General features: G+C 38.5%; 1 protein-coding gene across 4 annotated transcripts in view; it reads left to right on the top strand.

The window, feature by feature from the left end:
- LOC149080533 (pro-neuregulin-2, membrane-bound isoform-like) overlaps nt 1-16,629 on the top strand; it is a 339,902-nt gene that overhangs the window by 292,964 nt on the left and 30,309 nt on the right. For 3 of the 4 annotated variants that reach the window (XM_089239628.1, XM_089239627.1, XM_089239625.1), the window contains one exon: nt 40-78. The exons of the other annotated variant lie outside the window; for it this stretch is intronic. The gene's annotated coding sequence lies outside the window, so the exon portion shown is untranslated. The remainder of the gene's footprint in view (nt 1-39; nt 79-16,629) is intronic. 4 annotated transcript variants of the gene reach the window in all.

The following is a 16,629-nucleotide window of genomic DNA, read 5'->3' as shown; positions in this document are numbered from 1 at the left end:
TTTTATATACAACCTTACTTCTTTTTTTTTTTGTTTCAGTATTGGTCTGAACATCACTCAGGTGAATCCTCAGAGAACGTGAGTAGTTTAGAACGCAATTAATAAGTGAGCTATATTCTCTGTATAGGCTGTCCTAAATTGTTTGTTCAGCAGATATCTCTGCAACCGTTAAATTTAGAAACATACTTTCTACTACAACATATTTTCAATTACTGACATGCACAGTCAGAGGCTAGTTCCGTAACCACTGCACTGTCAGGCGGCAAAAGTTAAGCAACAAATCTGAAACTTCGTCACTGTGGTAGACAATAAGAACGAAAAGCTACCATATTTGCATAAATAGCAGGCTAACATGAGCGGAATTGTTACACAGAAAAAAAATTGCGTAGCCGGATTTTACCGGTGCTAATAAATTTGGTACATAAATTGCATCATTTAAACAGGTTCTTTAATTCCTCGTTGCGTTGTTCTAAAGAAAAAGTCGAATAGAGCCAGATCTTAAAAGACGAATACACGATATCATTCAGGTGATGATATGCGATGAGCAGCAATAGAACGTGAGCCCTAAAGTCAACCACTACATCATTTGTCGCAAATGAATCGCTATCAAAATGAAAGGACAGTGTTCCCAAGACTCGTGAGAAGACGCCCAAGAGTCATAGCTATTCCCAATGATCATTATTTGTATTTTAAAGTCCGACGTCGCAGATCACACACAGCTTGTTGACTTGGTTCTGGACTTGCGATGTCGAGAAAAAGACCGATATCACACTAAACAATTTCTCGATGGCTGCGTGAAGGTCACCTGTATGCGAGAGAAACAGTGATCGGCATCTCGTTGAGGTCCTTACAACATAGGGCAAAGTTGAACTGTTTTTGAGATCATTTTCTTTGGACCCCACAACAATAGGGAATGTGCTTTACACGGATCATTCTTGGTTTGGTCTACACAGCGACTCCAGGGGGATGCGAATGTGTAAAACACCTGGAAATCGATATCAAACCCGTAATATCCACAAAAGGCATAACTGCAGTGATGGTGGTTTGACTATCTGGACAGAAATTACTATTGGCACCAGCACTGGTCTTCACTAGAGGTTCAGAGACAGAAGTGCACTATTGATATGACGTTCTTGCACCTTATGTTCCCACCATTCCTTTCTATCACGGGGCCTGATGCCATGTTTATGGACGATAATGCAACAGCTCATGTTGTCGAGCATTACGCTCAGTCTGAAACACTGATTCGAACTGACTTGAACTCTATAGAGCATACTTTCCCAAACTCTATTTGTTCCATCGCCTTCCAACTCAAGCAAACCTATAGGATTTTACGTTGTACGGATAACTTCTACTACCCCCTGGAACAATTCATCACCCGCCAGGGGGCGATATTGCCCACTTTGAGAAAATTTGTTATTGAGCATGTATTGGACATCCTCAGGGCCGCAACTAGGGGGGAGGAGGCGGGTCTCGTGCACCGGGCGCTGGACCCGAGGGGACGCAAATTTCATTCTGGAACCTCTTTTTCAACATTACTAGGGGGTGTCAAAATGCTCGCTTGCCCCGGGTGACCAAGCATCTAGTTGCGGCCCTGGACATCCTAGGAGGGCATTTAATTGCTTTCCATGACCCTTGCAAAGGCTTCCATGAGCCGTGAACATGCCTTTTATGTGAATGAACCCTGATACTCCAAACCGACATTAATAATCTTATCACACAAAAATTAGAAACTTTTCCTGGTTTTAATTTATACAAAAATTGCTACGTTTTCAAGACAAATAAAATTAAAATTTTATTTGTCTTGAAAACGTGGGAATTTTTGTATAAATAAATAATCTTATTACTGGTATGGGTTGACGTTGCCGAGCCTGTGTATCCAGCAGAGGCGGTCACATTCCAAATTGGCTCCTCCATTGAACTTTTTGTGGCTCAATATGATTGTTCTTTTCTACGGCTGTTGTTATAGTTTTACTTTTCCATTTCCTTTGCAATTCCGCCTGAGAGTGTCTTTTGCTTCATCCTATGACCTGTGTAAATGGCGAAAAAATAAAAATCATTTTCTTTTTTATGAGCATTTTTGCTTAATTTTTGAACAGTAGTGTAGATCCCGCTTTGAAAAGTTCAAAAAAAATCGTATTTTTTTCAAATGCAATATTTATCGCCAGAGATCACTACGTTTTGGCAACTTATCACTGTGTTGGCAAGTTTTCATTACCTCAAATGTTGTCATTTTTAGGGACTACGCAAATAGAATGAACTCAGCCATTTTATTTTTTTATTCACAATAAATAACAATTACTTTTCTGACTATTATTTTGACAATCACAAATTTTACAACTTTGAATTTAATCAACATTGCGCAATTTGTAAACCACACCCTCAGTCATTGGCAATAATACTGAAAACTTCAAAGTCAAATATCTCTGTTAACATTGGATTTAAAAATATGCAATTTTTTATAAATGACCTCTCGCATTTATATTTCACTAATTGAAAATTTTAGCATAAAGGGTCTGCATAAAAAGTTAATTTTTCTATTTTTTATGTATACGACCCCTGGGGAAATTTAAGACATTTTGAGAAACCACATGTGATTTTTGAAAACTTTTTATAATTGAAAGTATATTTCTAAAGTCAACGGTGCAAGATATTCGCTGTGCAAACAATTTGAGACAGCCTGTATATTGGAGAGTTATTAATAGGGTCCTAATTGTTAATATATTGGATTTCAGGTTTTATATACACTGAAAAGACAAATTATTATACAAACCTATCTAGTACTGTTTGCCCAGCATTCTATTCCAACTATGCTATGAATGACTGCTTGAGTAATAGCAGCAATACATAGCATAGTTTATTTGTCCCTGATTATTAAATAAAAATTAAATTTTACAAGTTCTTAAATTTACTGTTGATTACAAATTGTACGTTAATCAGCATACAAAAGAGAGGGGGGAATGATATTTGTAGAATGATTATTTATATTATGATGAAGACTTGAAAAAAAAGGGGAGCAGTAGCTTAAAGCTAACAAAATGCTCTTCACCCTGTAACGACATCTTTTAGGCGTGCACATACATCTTCATATTTCTCGTGATCTGAAGAAAAGGTGTATTGGCCCGGTATTCATTAATTTAATCAAAGAGTATCAAAAAAAAACCAACCTTTTAAACTGATAAAATTAACTTTTATACCACTAATCTTTTTTTCGGTTCAAAAGTTTCGCTGTTACTGAAATTTAACAATAAGGAAGTCAAATTTATTCAAAAGCGTACGGGAATGTATTGTCCTTTATTTTACGGGACGGGACGTTTGTTTTCCGTTGTCTTTCTGGCTCTATAAGGGGGAAGGGTTGTCGCCCCCTAATATATCCGCGCCTTTTTCTGGCCTGCAAATGGTATCCTTATCACACATCTGACCCGTGAACTGAAAAGTTTTCCACTTCTGATCTAAGTAAGCCCTAAAAAATCACGGCTGCAAACCATTAAAGCAATAATGTGTAATGTTTTTAAGGAAGTTGCAGATGATAGTTATGAGCAGAGCCCGAATGTTGACATTTGCTTTTTTTGGTCTTTTTTTCAATATAAGGGCATTTTTTCATGTTTAGGGGCATTTTTGGGATATTTTTCACTTATCTAAAAAAATTTCAGAGTATAAAAGGTAAGGAAATTAAATATACGCGTGTACTAATTACATTGAGTAATATTATCACAAATATCATTTATAAAACGCTTAAATAAAAAACAACAATTAAACTACTACTAAACAAAAACAATTAAACTACGAATTTGGTCGTGATAGAGGAATTCAATTTAAACAAAAAGAAAAGTACACATTAGAAAATATCTTTGCCCAAATGTGGGAACCGGATAGGAAAGAGCATGTTTATGATTTGGCTGCAATCACAGAGTGAAAAATACAACAACACGGATTGCATTAGTATATGAACTGGGGCGCGGTAGCCCAGATCGATAAGATGTTCGCCTAAAGTACCAAAGGATGTTTAGAGGTGTCGCGAGTTCGACACCCGGTTCGTCCTTGTCAGAAAACTTTCTTGACAGAGGTACGACAAAAAACGGCGACTTGACCGCAGCAAAAAATTGCTACCGCAGGGAGTCCCCCATCGAGGGGTTAGCGCACCAACCTCTCGATGAGTATAAAAAACAAGCCTGCCGTTCGGAATCAGCAATAAATTGTAGGGCCAGGTCTAATTAGCCCTCGTGTGCAGAAAATGACCGTGGTGCAACAAAAATGATTAAAAATGATCAATGATCAGGTATATGAACTTCTCAGTCTTTCATCGAAATGAGAAGTCAGCTAAGCCGTTCATCGACAAGAGAAAGCAAAGAAAAAGAAGTGTTGGATTATAAAAATTAATGCATCGAAAGGAAATTAAAAACATAGCCCACTACTGAGAAAGGGCTCTCGAGATAGGTGTCTCTTGAGCAGCAACATATTTCTTTTGTGGAAATAAATATGTTGCGTCTCAACCATCTCAACTTCTCTTGAACAGTGTAAGCAGTCTACATCGTCCGTCCTCTTCAAAGAGGATATTCTTCTTCAAGGAAATGTGCGGCACGTTAATGTCAACTAACATACCTTTCGAAAAAAAGCTGAACAATTCAAAGTTTAGGGACTTCTTAGAGAAGTGGCGGACATTGCATATCAACGCTGCGAAAAAATTACGTGAATGTTTGTTTTATTGAAATGAGGGACAAGGTTAGATCTCTCATAGCAGGCAAAAACTCTTTGTTTCAATAGCTGAAACAACTGTTGCTAATGTGATCATAGGAATTCTCGGGCCGGATCACACATCGAGGAAAAGTTCTCTATTAAATTCAGAGACTCTTGAGAAAGTCAATGATTCCACTATCTATCAACTTTTAGACAAAAGCATGAATGTTTTGTGGCCAAATGGTGTGGATCACAATAATATTTTACTTTTCTTCCGACGTACTCCATATATGATAAAAGTAGGGCGAGCAATCAGAAGCTTCTATCCAAAAGCTGTACATATAACTTGCCTTGCTCATGCAATGCATAGCATTTGTGAAGAAATTCGATCACGCTATTCGAACGTTGACCATCTTTCCAATGTGAAAAGTGCTTGCATATTCTACAGTGAAAATTTTCAAATAGTCAAATCCATAATAAATGAATTTGATTGGATGCATTAAAATTTCATAAAATTTATTTTGGAGTACATAAGATCAAACTTCAGTATTTTGGTTTGCACTATCCTGTAGAAGTTAGAAAGGTGGGGTAGGTCAATCTGTTGTAGCGAAATTCGAAAAACTGATAAAAAAAACAGCAGACATATATATATACTAACCTCACAAAAATTTCTGCTGTGTTGACAGGGAAATCCGAAAATTTCGAGATTGAAGAACTAACTGAGTGAATCAGTTTTTTTTCAAATAAAAAAATGCCGCTATAACATCTAAATCGTTAAAAAGGTGAGAAAAGTTCGAATATACATATTATTTTTTATTCATTAGGGGATAAATACATTTTGCGGTACATACAGTCGAATCCCGTTATAACGAACTCCAAGAGACCGGAGAAATCACTTCGTTATAATGAAATTTCGTTATAAAGGAATCCCAGGTTTTACCATTATTCCTATGTAAACTTATCTGGTGGGATTAGAAAAGAGTTCGTTAAAACGAGATTTTCGCTATAACGGTATTCGTTAAAACGGGATTCGACTGTATATGTATATATTTTCACTTTCAGATTACATACCCCATTCAAAAACTACAATGTTTTTATTAGGAAAATTCTATTGGTAGTTTTTGATGGAATGTAATGTTGAGAAGGGTGGGGGTAAAAAACGAAAGAGAAAAAAAAATCTGATTTTACTCTTCTTCAAACATTTTCCTTAGACTTTTGAACATAACTGGTTTTCAAGAACTTTGTATTGTTATTCTGATGCATGTTTTGTAATTTCTAGGAATTTCTTTTCGACTTTTTAGGGCATTTTTTTCTAGCTTTCGGGACAATTTTTTTGAGTTTTCAAGGCATTTTTTATGGTCATTTTTCAGAATTTTTTACGTGAACGACATTCGGGCCTTGGTTATGAAGGAGAAAACAACTATTCAATGTTTGCTATGTTACTTGAGATAAATATCGTCAAATGGGGTGAGAATTGCAAAATTTCATGTATTTAACTATGCCCTTCAACTCGGAACAATTTAATTTTGGTGACCTTGTTGCACAAGCCCTATAGTGTACCAATTATTTCTTATAATTTCAATGAATAACTGCGAGAATTCTCGTGGCTTTTAAGTCATAGTAAATCACACATTTTTAGGACGAGGTGGTCCTCTCCGCTATCCATACGGAGGTTTCAACGGTTGGCTGATGCGAAGATGAATTTAGGAGAAAAAATGCAGCTGCTCTTGCCGGAAATCGAACCCACGTCCTTGTGCTTGCCGGATGAGCGCTCTAGATCACTAGACTACAAAGGCAACGAATATCTCAATTTTTCCTTAGAACTTGTGTGCACTGAACGGGACCATACATGGACTGGTGGCAGGGTCAGCTATTGTCAGCTTTAGCCTCAGTTATGCCCGATCGTCCATGTACGGTTGTGTTCAGCGCACACGAGCTCTAACGAAAGATTGAGATATTCGTTGCCTTTGTAGTCTAAGGCGCTCACCCGGCAAGTTAGAGGACGTGGGTTCGATTCTCCGCAAGGGCAGTTGAATGTTCTTTCTTTCCTAAATTCATCTTTGCATCAGCTAACCGGTGAAACAAACACTGTATTTTCCCTCTCAAAACTGGTACACCTTTGAAAGCCTTTTGAGCATTTTTTAAATTGAAGCTATATACTTCTCTGACGGACGGCTGATGCAATAAGGCCGCGTTAGCACTTACAGGACAACCTGTATAGTTAGGTAATGGGCCTCAGAAAAATTTGTTTTACTTGGTGGGGGGATGCTGCTGAGGCGGCTCTGGGCTTACTTTATGGAAATAGAGCGAAATCTCTCAATCCAAAAACTGAGCATTAATGCGAGTTCTTGTTCGAAATTAACTTAGTTTCTCTGCTTTGTGTCAACCTTAAGGCCGCAACTAGAAACAAAAATTTACTGTCGCTTGGGGGCCTGTACCTACATTATTATTTTATATTTTTATGTATTTTGGAACCCCTCCACGTAATTTTTAATGGAAAAATAATAAGCTCGACGCTCTTGCTGGTCCAGCGAACAGGAAACAGACCCTCTTCTGCCCTCTTTTAGTTGTGGTCCTGGTCAACCTTTCGGTAAAGATCAACTGTGCAATCAAGTGCTCTTAAAATTTTAGAATTTCTTACCATATGGTTGACGATGAGAAAAAAAATTGTGCATTTAAAAACAATGTACTAACTATTTGATCATTTTTGTGGTGTCCCTTTTCTCCTGATGCCCTAAGCACGTGCTTATTTTGCTTAATGGTTAATCTGGCCCTGTACAGCGCCAATTCTCAGGAAAAATAAATTTTCCCATTTCTCTCTTCTTTGTAAGTCAAACAGGAGCCTTGTCTTCTCCATAAAATTTATCTTCATTCTCCATAACGGGTGAAAGAAAATGTTTACAGCACTTTTTACCCCTGTATTTGAACAACAAAAGTTCCTAGCAGTTTGACTGGTGTAATCAGTGGCGGATTACCGCACAGGCGCATGAGGCGTGCGCCTGGGGCCTCGGCAGAGCGGGGGGCCTCCAAATAGTTGTGTGCTTCATCCTACATATGAATTTACATGCGCATCAACAAATCTCTTGAACTAAGTACAGTATCTGCTCTCCCTTTTTTTTTTTAAACGCAATTTTTTTTTTTTTTTTTATGTATACTGTACGTTAGTTATGGAAGAGTTATGGAAGGAAAACGGGAACTGAAAGAAAAGAAAAATTTACAAGACGCAGCTCTCAAGGGCCAGTTCTTCCCCGACAAAGAAAGAAGAGACATTGTAAAGCGATCATTCAGGGAGGGTCATTTTCAAACAGTATTTCCCTAAGGGCACAAGCAGGAGGAGGGGTGAAAACAGCAGGTCCTAATGTCTGTCCGAAATGAAAATTGGAGTGAAGGCATAAACAGATGTCTCATTCCACAGTATTAAATGCTTTTATGGGCGCCGATAATACGACAGCTTTGGTGTAAGCTTTTTTATACAGTATAATGGATGGCAAGATGGCTATCGGCAAGCGGTGACATCGACAGGAAGAGACACTCGTACTAATTAAAATGAATGTAGTAGAGCTCTTATTGTGATTTTGTCTCCCACTTGTTTGAATGAAATTATACCTACTATAAGCTGGTTCAAACAACATATACATTTGCAATCTATGACTGGAACCATACGACCATATGACAAAAAAAAAGTGGGGTTTGAAATGAATGCTGAATGACATGCATTCTGAATCACGTGATTTTTCTGTTTCTCTTTTAACACTTCCTCCCCGGCTGAAAAAAATCAAGGGGGTTTCTTTTCCTTCTTTCTAAAAAAAAAAAGCTACATTTTTGGATTGGTCAAGGAGGCTTGGGTAGACAACATCTTTGTGTCAGACCGAAAAGTGTTTATTGTTAATGTAATTGTAATGTGTGTTATTGTAATGAAAAAAATTTTCATGCCGATCCTCAAGATTTCCTTTAGGATTTAGATGGCAGAATCTCCAAAAATAACGGTAAGCAAAACTAAAAATAAATAAATTATCTGATAAATTTTTATTTGAGCATTTCAACTACAGTAGTCTCTCGAGAATTCGATCGTGCTCTAATCCAGCACGTCCAGTAGTCCAGGATATTTAGGTGGTGTGGTGTCACTTTTCTCCTGATGCCCTAACCCCTTAACACGTTCTAATATTTCTTAATTGCTGATCAAGTCCTGACTATGTCTTTGCACGAAATTTCATATATTATTTCAATGGGTTTCTTCAAAGTTAATCCAGCAATTTCGGTAAAATCTGGCACACCGTGGTCTAATACGTACCGGATTAGCGAGAGTCTACTGCAGGGGTCTTCAACCTTTGAGGCATAGCAGGCCATATTGAAACATTTTATAAAGTACGCGGGCCACAATGTTATACTGTGGCATTTTTCGTTATTAAACGAAACGGGGAGGGGGGGGGCATAATATAGAAGATTTTTATTCACTCTGAATACAAATAATACAAAGGCAAAGGCCACAACAGGCAGAGTGCCCAACGAGGTGGCTGAAAGAGAAAATAATAATAATTAATATAATAATAGTAAAAATAATATAGAATAAACAAATAAAAAATAATAATTTCTAAAAAAAAATTTTTAAATAATTTCTTTCATTGACAATAATTTTAATTCATTCTGAAATAATTTCTTTCATTAAATTTTATTCATTCTGAAATAATTTCTTTCATTAAATTTTAATTCATTCTGAAATAATTTCTTTCATTAAATTTAATTCATTCTGAACTAATTTCTTCCATTAAAAATATAATTCTTATATTTACTCCTGATATAATTTCTTCCCTCTATTCCCTCTATTGAAGAAATGTTTTTCTATTAAATATTATCAGTATCTTTATATCAAATCAAATATATTATATTTGAGATATTATCAAATCTTTATTAATCAGTAATATTAAATTAGTAAAACTATGACGGATCTCCATTTTTGCCGTGTGGCTGAAGGCACCAGGACGGACATCTTAGATTACTAAAAATATGATGCAGAATTTTACTGTGATTTTTTTTTTTAATGGGAGTGTGATTATTTTTCATCTAGTACCAGAGAATATCATTATATTTCCTTATCTTATTTTTGTGTTTATGGTTTTGGTGATGCAAAAATAAAAAAAAAGTTATGATTTTCATAATATTGTTCATTTTAGTGAACCATCTCGTTCTTATTAGGGCCAAAAGGGTGCAGTGGTGGATAAACGCAAATTTGTGGGTGGGGGCGGTGGTTGTGACCATGTGTTCAATTTTTCAGGACGGTTCTGATTTTTTTTGGAAAAAATTCCGAATTTTCCCCCTTTTTTAAGCAAATTTATTTTCTTATACAAATACAAATACAACGCCACAACAGGCAAAATGCCCAACGAGGTGGCTGATAAAAAGATGCCCATAACAAATATGGATGTCATATGTTTCAAAAATACAGCAACCCAATTAAAAATGCAATTAACACAAATTACAAACAATATATACACATGATAAAATATTATACAATGCCCATAAAGAATACTTATGGTTGTCTTATTCTAAGAATGGATAGCTTCTCGATTTACCCCAACATGTTTATCGTATTTCTTTTTGAACGCATCAATTGTGTTACAATTTACTACCTCCGGGGGTAAGCTATTCCGTTTATTAACAACCCTATTGGAGAAAAATTCCCTGCGACACCATAACCTTGCATTGTCCCTCACCAATCGATACTGGTGTCCCCTTGTAAAAGCAGTCGATTGGCGGTGTACTAAAAGTTCATGGTCCATCCTATCCATCCCATTGAAAATTTTGAACACTTCGATCATATCTCCTCGACACCTGCGTTCATCCAATGTAAACATATTCAAAAAATGAAGTCTTTCTTCATAACTCAAGCCCTGTGTGCCAATAAGGACACGCGTAGCTCTTCTCTGCACCCCTTCAACCAAGTCTATGTCCCTCTGTAGGTATGGTCTCCAAAACCTTACAGCATACTCCATTCCAGGACGAACTAAGCCTCGAAAAAGCGGAAGAATGACTTTAGGAGAACGCGAAGAGACCTTTTTGAAAATGAGACCAAGCATTCTATTCGCTTTTTTGACAACCGCTGAACAATGTTCAGAAAACTTAAGTCGCTCGTCAATGAGAATTCCCAAATCGGTGACTCTAGTTGCATCCGGGATAGTGACACCATTCAACTCGTAAGAGAACCGTGGGTTGTTCGAACCAAAATGAGCGACCATGCACTTATCTACGCTAAACGTCATGCTCCATTCATTTGCCCATGCTGCAATCTTGTTTAAGTTGGTCTGGAGCAACTCCCTATCGCTTTCATTTCCGATTACCCCCATTAGCTTCACATCATCTGCGAATTTGCTAGTAATTCCATCGATACCCTGATCGAGTTTGTCGATAAAAAGTGAAAAAAGTATGGGGCCAAGGACACTTCCCTGAGGAACTCCACTTGTGACGTCTGTCCAACCAGAGAATTCCCCGTTCACCATAACTCGTTGCGACCTATCTCTTAACCACGATTCTATCCAATTCAGCAAGTTGCCCCCTATTCCAATCTCGTGTAAACGCTTCAAGAGTTTGCCATGTTGGACCCGATCGAATGCCTTCTGGAAATCAAGGTAAACAACGTCGACATTTTTGCTCTTACCCAAAGCCTTAGTCACGTAATCGTAGAAGCAAAGGAGGTTAGTTACACATGACTTCCCCTTCCTGAACCCATGCTGATTATCCGACAATACATTATTCTCGTCTATCCACTTCACAAACTGCCTTTTGATGATAATTTCCAAAATTTTCGAGAGGGAGCTCGTCAAACTCACTGGACGATATAATTTGACACCGCTTCTCTACTACCCTTCTTAAATATCGGAACAACGTTAGCCAGTTTCCAATCTCTCGGGACGATACCCTCAGCAACACTACTCCTGTATATCTGTGCGACTGGCCCCAACAATTCATTAGCACCTTCCCTGAGAACCCTGGGATAGATATCATCTGGTCCTGGTGCTTTGCTTGCACATACATTTCTTAGAAGATTTAGGACCTCCACGTCTTCCACTTGAATATCGTTGAGCGTTTTATTACCCCATGCAACACCCGTATATCGAATATCATTATCTCCATTAAAAACAGACGCGAAAAAGTCATTGAAAGCACTACACATGCCTACATTGCTCTCTACTTTTGAGCCTCCTATCGAGAGGGGGCCAACTGTCCCCTTACATCCATTATTGACGTATCGAAAAAATGATTTTGGGTCAGAGCCAATGTTATCTGCCAACCTAGATTCAACTTGCTTTTTACTATCCCTTATCGCTTTCTTCAACAGTCTTCTTTTATCAGTAAACAATGATAGGTCACCTCGTCCACTTTTATACTCTCTGAATGCTCTTTTCTTTTCAAGATAAAGGTTCCGCACGCTATCCGTGAACCATAGAGGGTGTGATGTACAAACACGCTTTTTTCGAACAAAGGGTATGACGTCGTGCAAAACAGAGGACAGCTTCGTACTAAATTCTTCCCATTGCCTTACCACCCCTACTGATTCCAACCGGTCTTTGAAAACTTCCGCTAACCTTCTTCGCAAAACATCAAAGTTAGTTCTCCGAAAACAAGGAACCAGTCTTTTGTTATCAACCTTACCCGAGGAAAAGTTACAGTGAAATCTGACGATACGATGATCACTGGAAGAAAACTCTTCCCCCACCGAAACATGTTCAACTAGATCCTCAGAACTAGTAAGAACTAAATCCAAAATAGCAGTACCCCTAGTGGCTTCTGATACATGCTGATACAAAAAATTTTCGAGCACCAACTTAAGAAAGTCTCTTTCATACTGATTTCCAGATGAAAGGTTCTCCCAATCAATACCCGGGTAATTGAAATCCCCTAGTATGAGAACCCTCTTTCGCTTACACATGTAGGAAATTTCATCATGCATTTTGGCAATGTAGTTTTGATCCCTATTCGGTGGATTGTAACAAACCCCAACAATAAGCTTATGACGTCTTTTGTTCTCAAGTTCAACCCATATGGTTTCAATATCACTTCTCTGCACGTTACACTCTCTAGCCTTCAAACATGATTTCACGTATATCAACACTCCACCCCCTTTCCTATCAGATCTATTTCTCAAAAAAGTATCGTATCCGGAGATGTGTAAGAAAGATTCATCCCCATCGTTTGCCCAAGATTCTGTAATGGCTATAAGATCCAAGAACTCCACAACTATCATAGTTTCTAAAAAATCTTTCTTGTTACCCAAGCTCCTGGCATTTATTAACACACATTTTAATTTGCCCGGTGGTTTGTTGTCAATCGAGAAGCCATCCAAGTCAGAGGTGGGTAATTCCCCGTCAGTACTGTTGTGATTATCATTAACTAACCCACATTCCCGACTACGTGGTCTGGGAGTAAAAAACCTGACCTAAGACTATCGTAAACCTCCCAGACCCCTCTCTTATTTAGATGGATCCCATCCGAACGAAGCCACCTATCGGTAAATGCGGGAAGCTCCAAGAACGTGACCCCAAGTGAGGAGCAAATGTCCTTCAGGCCTATATTGAATTGGTGGATCCTACTCCTATATCCCCTACTACCCCTTGGCAGCACTGGAATCACTGCCACATCTGAACCCCCCTCCCTAGCGGATAATAGTAAATCCCGGTATTCTGACAGAGACTCACTAATATTCGCTCCTACCTGATTTGTTCCCACCCACAGAATCACCCGCAAGGGCAACTTTCGGCGATGAAAAACGTCTCGAACGTTGCCAATCTTCCCCCCAGGAAGACAACAGCGCTCGAAACCCCGAAAATCCCTACACACTCGGTTCCCAAGTTCCCTAACCATAGAATCGCCGATGATTAAACCCCTATCACTATCCCCCTCTACCTCATCCACGACCACCCATTCGCCCTCTAAAATGTCGTTGTTCGTGGAGATTGCTTCTTCATCAACAGGTGGCTCGACGACCAGAGGGTCCGTTATAACCGGGCCCTCTAGCACCCTAACTTTTTCCCGTAAGGCTTCGACCTCGAGTTCCAGCCTTTTTCTATCCAAGCACCCTTTACAATTGAAACTATCAGCTACTATACCCCTAGACCAGGGAAACCTCCCGTCGCAAGCTCTACACAACACTAGTCGAGGTCGAGGCATACTATCACTATTGCTAAAGCTAGATAATAATAATAATACTTAACAATAGGAAAATGAGAAACGTTAACTGGAAATTAAAATAATGTAAAATACATTACTATGCAAAATATACGTAAGAGACTATACGAAAAAATTACGTAAAGTAGAATGCTCAGCACTAAATCACGAAGAATAAAATAAATATGTATATAAAGAATACAACACCCTCTAAAAAAAAGTATTAAGCTACGAAGTACAATTTATACTTATTAGAATTAGCTAACTATCTCAAAACACTAACACTACAACAATAGGCCCAAATGGAAGGAAAACAAAGTTATTGAGAGTACCCGGGAAAAAGTATACACTGTTTGCTAACACTAACGTCCAAAAACCTACGAACTTATATCAAAGAAGCGAGCGAACCTGGCGAAAAAACAACGAAAATGAAATGCGGACGAGAAAAATAAATATAAGTCGATCGAAAATACACAACAAAAATTTAAAATAAATGAGAGCAATATAATAAAAAAAAACCACTTATCTCACAATCCAACGTGCGCTAAAAAAAAAGAAAATCACCGCAGAATATCCGGAGAATATTCAGTCAAAAACGTAGAAAACATTTTTTTTTCCATTTAATTTTTCTGCTCTCAGAGGGGGGGGGGGGTTGACAGCCCCTACTACCTTTAATCCGCCCCTGATAGGGGGGGCCTCCAGATCAGGTTGCGCCTGGGGCCTCCCAAAATCATGATCCGCCACTGGGTGTAATCCTGTTTTCTAGTGCAGAAAATCCAGTACAGTGGAACCTCGTTTATACGATGCTCAGTTATACGACTTTCACATTCATACGACGTTACGCTTCCGTCGCAATATGAACATTCCTATACATTTTAATCTCAATTACTCAACGTTCTCACTTCGACCCGCACACCAATATTATGAAAAAACACAATCTTTGTCTGCAGTGAAAACTCGTTGCTGCAACAGTTCTTCTTGCATATTGTCACCGCAATAGCCATAAATTTTAGAATTATTGCTGACATATACGAAAATTAGCTGTTACCCGCAGCTTTGCTCGCGTGGATTTGGTAATCTGAAAATTGCTTGGCGATGATTCCTTCCAATAAAATTTGAATTCCTCATGAGCCCCTCCGGGGTTGAATTTTCAGAAATCCCGTCTTGGCGAGACTCTATTGTCAAATATAATACTGACCAAATTACATATTTATGGCAGTTTGGGCTCAGCGATGATTGCCCCATATAACTTTTGAACTTCCCTCTTATGTCCCCCTTACAGTATGAATTTTGACAAATCCATCGTTAGTGAGTTTCCTCATTACAAAATAAAACCACTGACCAAATTTCATACTTATAGCTTTGGCGATTTCGGCTCAGCAATGATTGTCCCATATAAGCTTAAAGCCCTCTCATGACCACTTTAGGGGCCGAATTTTGGAAAAACCCTTCTTAGTGAGTCTTTACGTCATGAAATAAAACTACTAACAAAATTCCATAAATATATCTCTAGCGGTTTCGACTCGGCCTGATTTCTCTGTATAACCATTAAACGCCTTTATTAGCCTTTAACCTGTCCAGTGTTTCTGACGTAATATTACGTCGGGAGTGTTAAATGGAAGAAGTAGAAACACCATTCCTTCATGCTATTGTTACGCAGTGTGTGCGCGTAACAAAGCAACCCTAAAACTTCTCGTTTGAGAGATTAAAAACACGTCCTTTTTTCACTCACAAGCATCTTTTTTCCCGCTCGTCTTTGTGTGAAGGGATGTATTTTAACATAAATTCATAGAGAAAAGACGCGAGTATATGCCAATGCACTTTTCTCCTACGCACATTCTGTTCTCAGAAATCATATAAAGTGCTATATAAAATCAAATATAATTCGTTATTTTCATAAATAATGTGCGTGATGACAATAACTGTTGTTCATTTTTGACGTGATGTTACGGTTCCTTGACCGAGTTGAACTGAATGAGAGTTCAACTTGGTTGATTAGAAGTTCAGGGGGGAACTGCAGAAAAATCAAATCATAAATGTTTGAATTCACCGTATTATTTAATATTTCGTCCGGCGTTCAGAGCTTCTCTCCTTCCCCCGAGACGGGTTAAAGTCGCAGCAGTACATGCTTCCAGCTTTTACAAGCTCCACACGTGCAGAAAAGAAATGCTGGAGAGCACCATGGTGATCTTTAAAGCATCAAGAGTGATCAATGCACGTGTCCGATTTCATGCTCACGAGCACTTGATCAACACTTCGATTGAACACCCTGTACAAAATTTCATTCAATGATTATTACAATTAATGCAGATTTCAGGTATATGAATGCGAATATCAAAGGTGCCGTAAGGTCTGCTCTTCGTTTGATGATGGGTATAGGCAGCACTCGCGACAGGTTGAAGACCCCTGATCTATGACAATGATTAGTATCCAAATCAATAGAGGCCCACGTTATAGAATAAGATTTCTCACTAAAATACCCCTCCCACCCTGGCACTGAGAACTTTTATTCCATTAGGAAGTGAAATACTGTGCATTACAGCTTCATTCCACGCACCCCCCCCCCCAAAAAAAAAAAACAGTCAGAAAATAGGGAATGATCGTTATGGTAAGTTTTTCCGTATAAGAAACTAGAGAAAACTATTCTGACTATGCAGAAGTGGCCCAGCGCCTGGGCTGGTCACACGAATCGACGGGCTCGTCAGAGCCACTCAGCCGAAACAGCGACCGTGCAGAAGTGGCCCAGTACTTGGGCTGGCCACACGAATCGACGGTCTCACCCGAGCCACTAAG

This window comes from Pholcus phalangioides, unplaced genomic scaffold (genome assembly GCF_987345545.1).
Source record: "Pholcus phalangioides strain wild (caught in Gottingen) unplaced genomic scaffold, Ppha-v1.0 ptg000011l_1, whole genome shotgun sequence".
Taxonomy (NCBI): Eukaryota; Metazoa; Arthropoda; class Arachnida; order Araneae; family Pholcidae; genus Pholcus; species Pholcus phalangioides.
The sequence above is the reverse complement of the archived record's forward strand: the minus strand, read 5'-3'. Positions and strand labels throughout refer to the sequence as shown.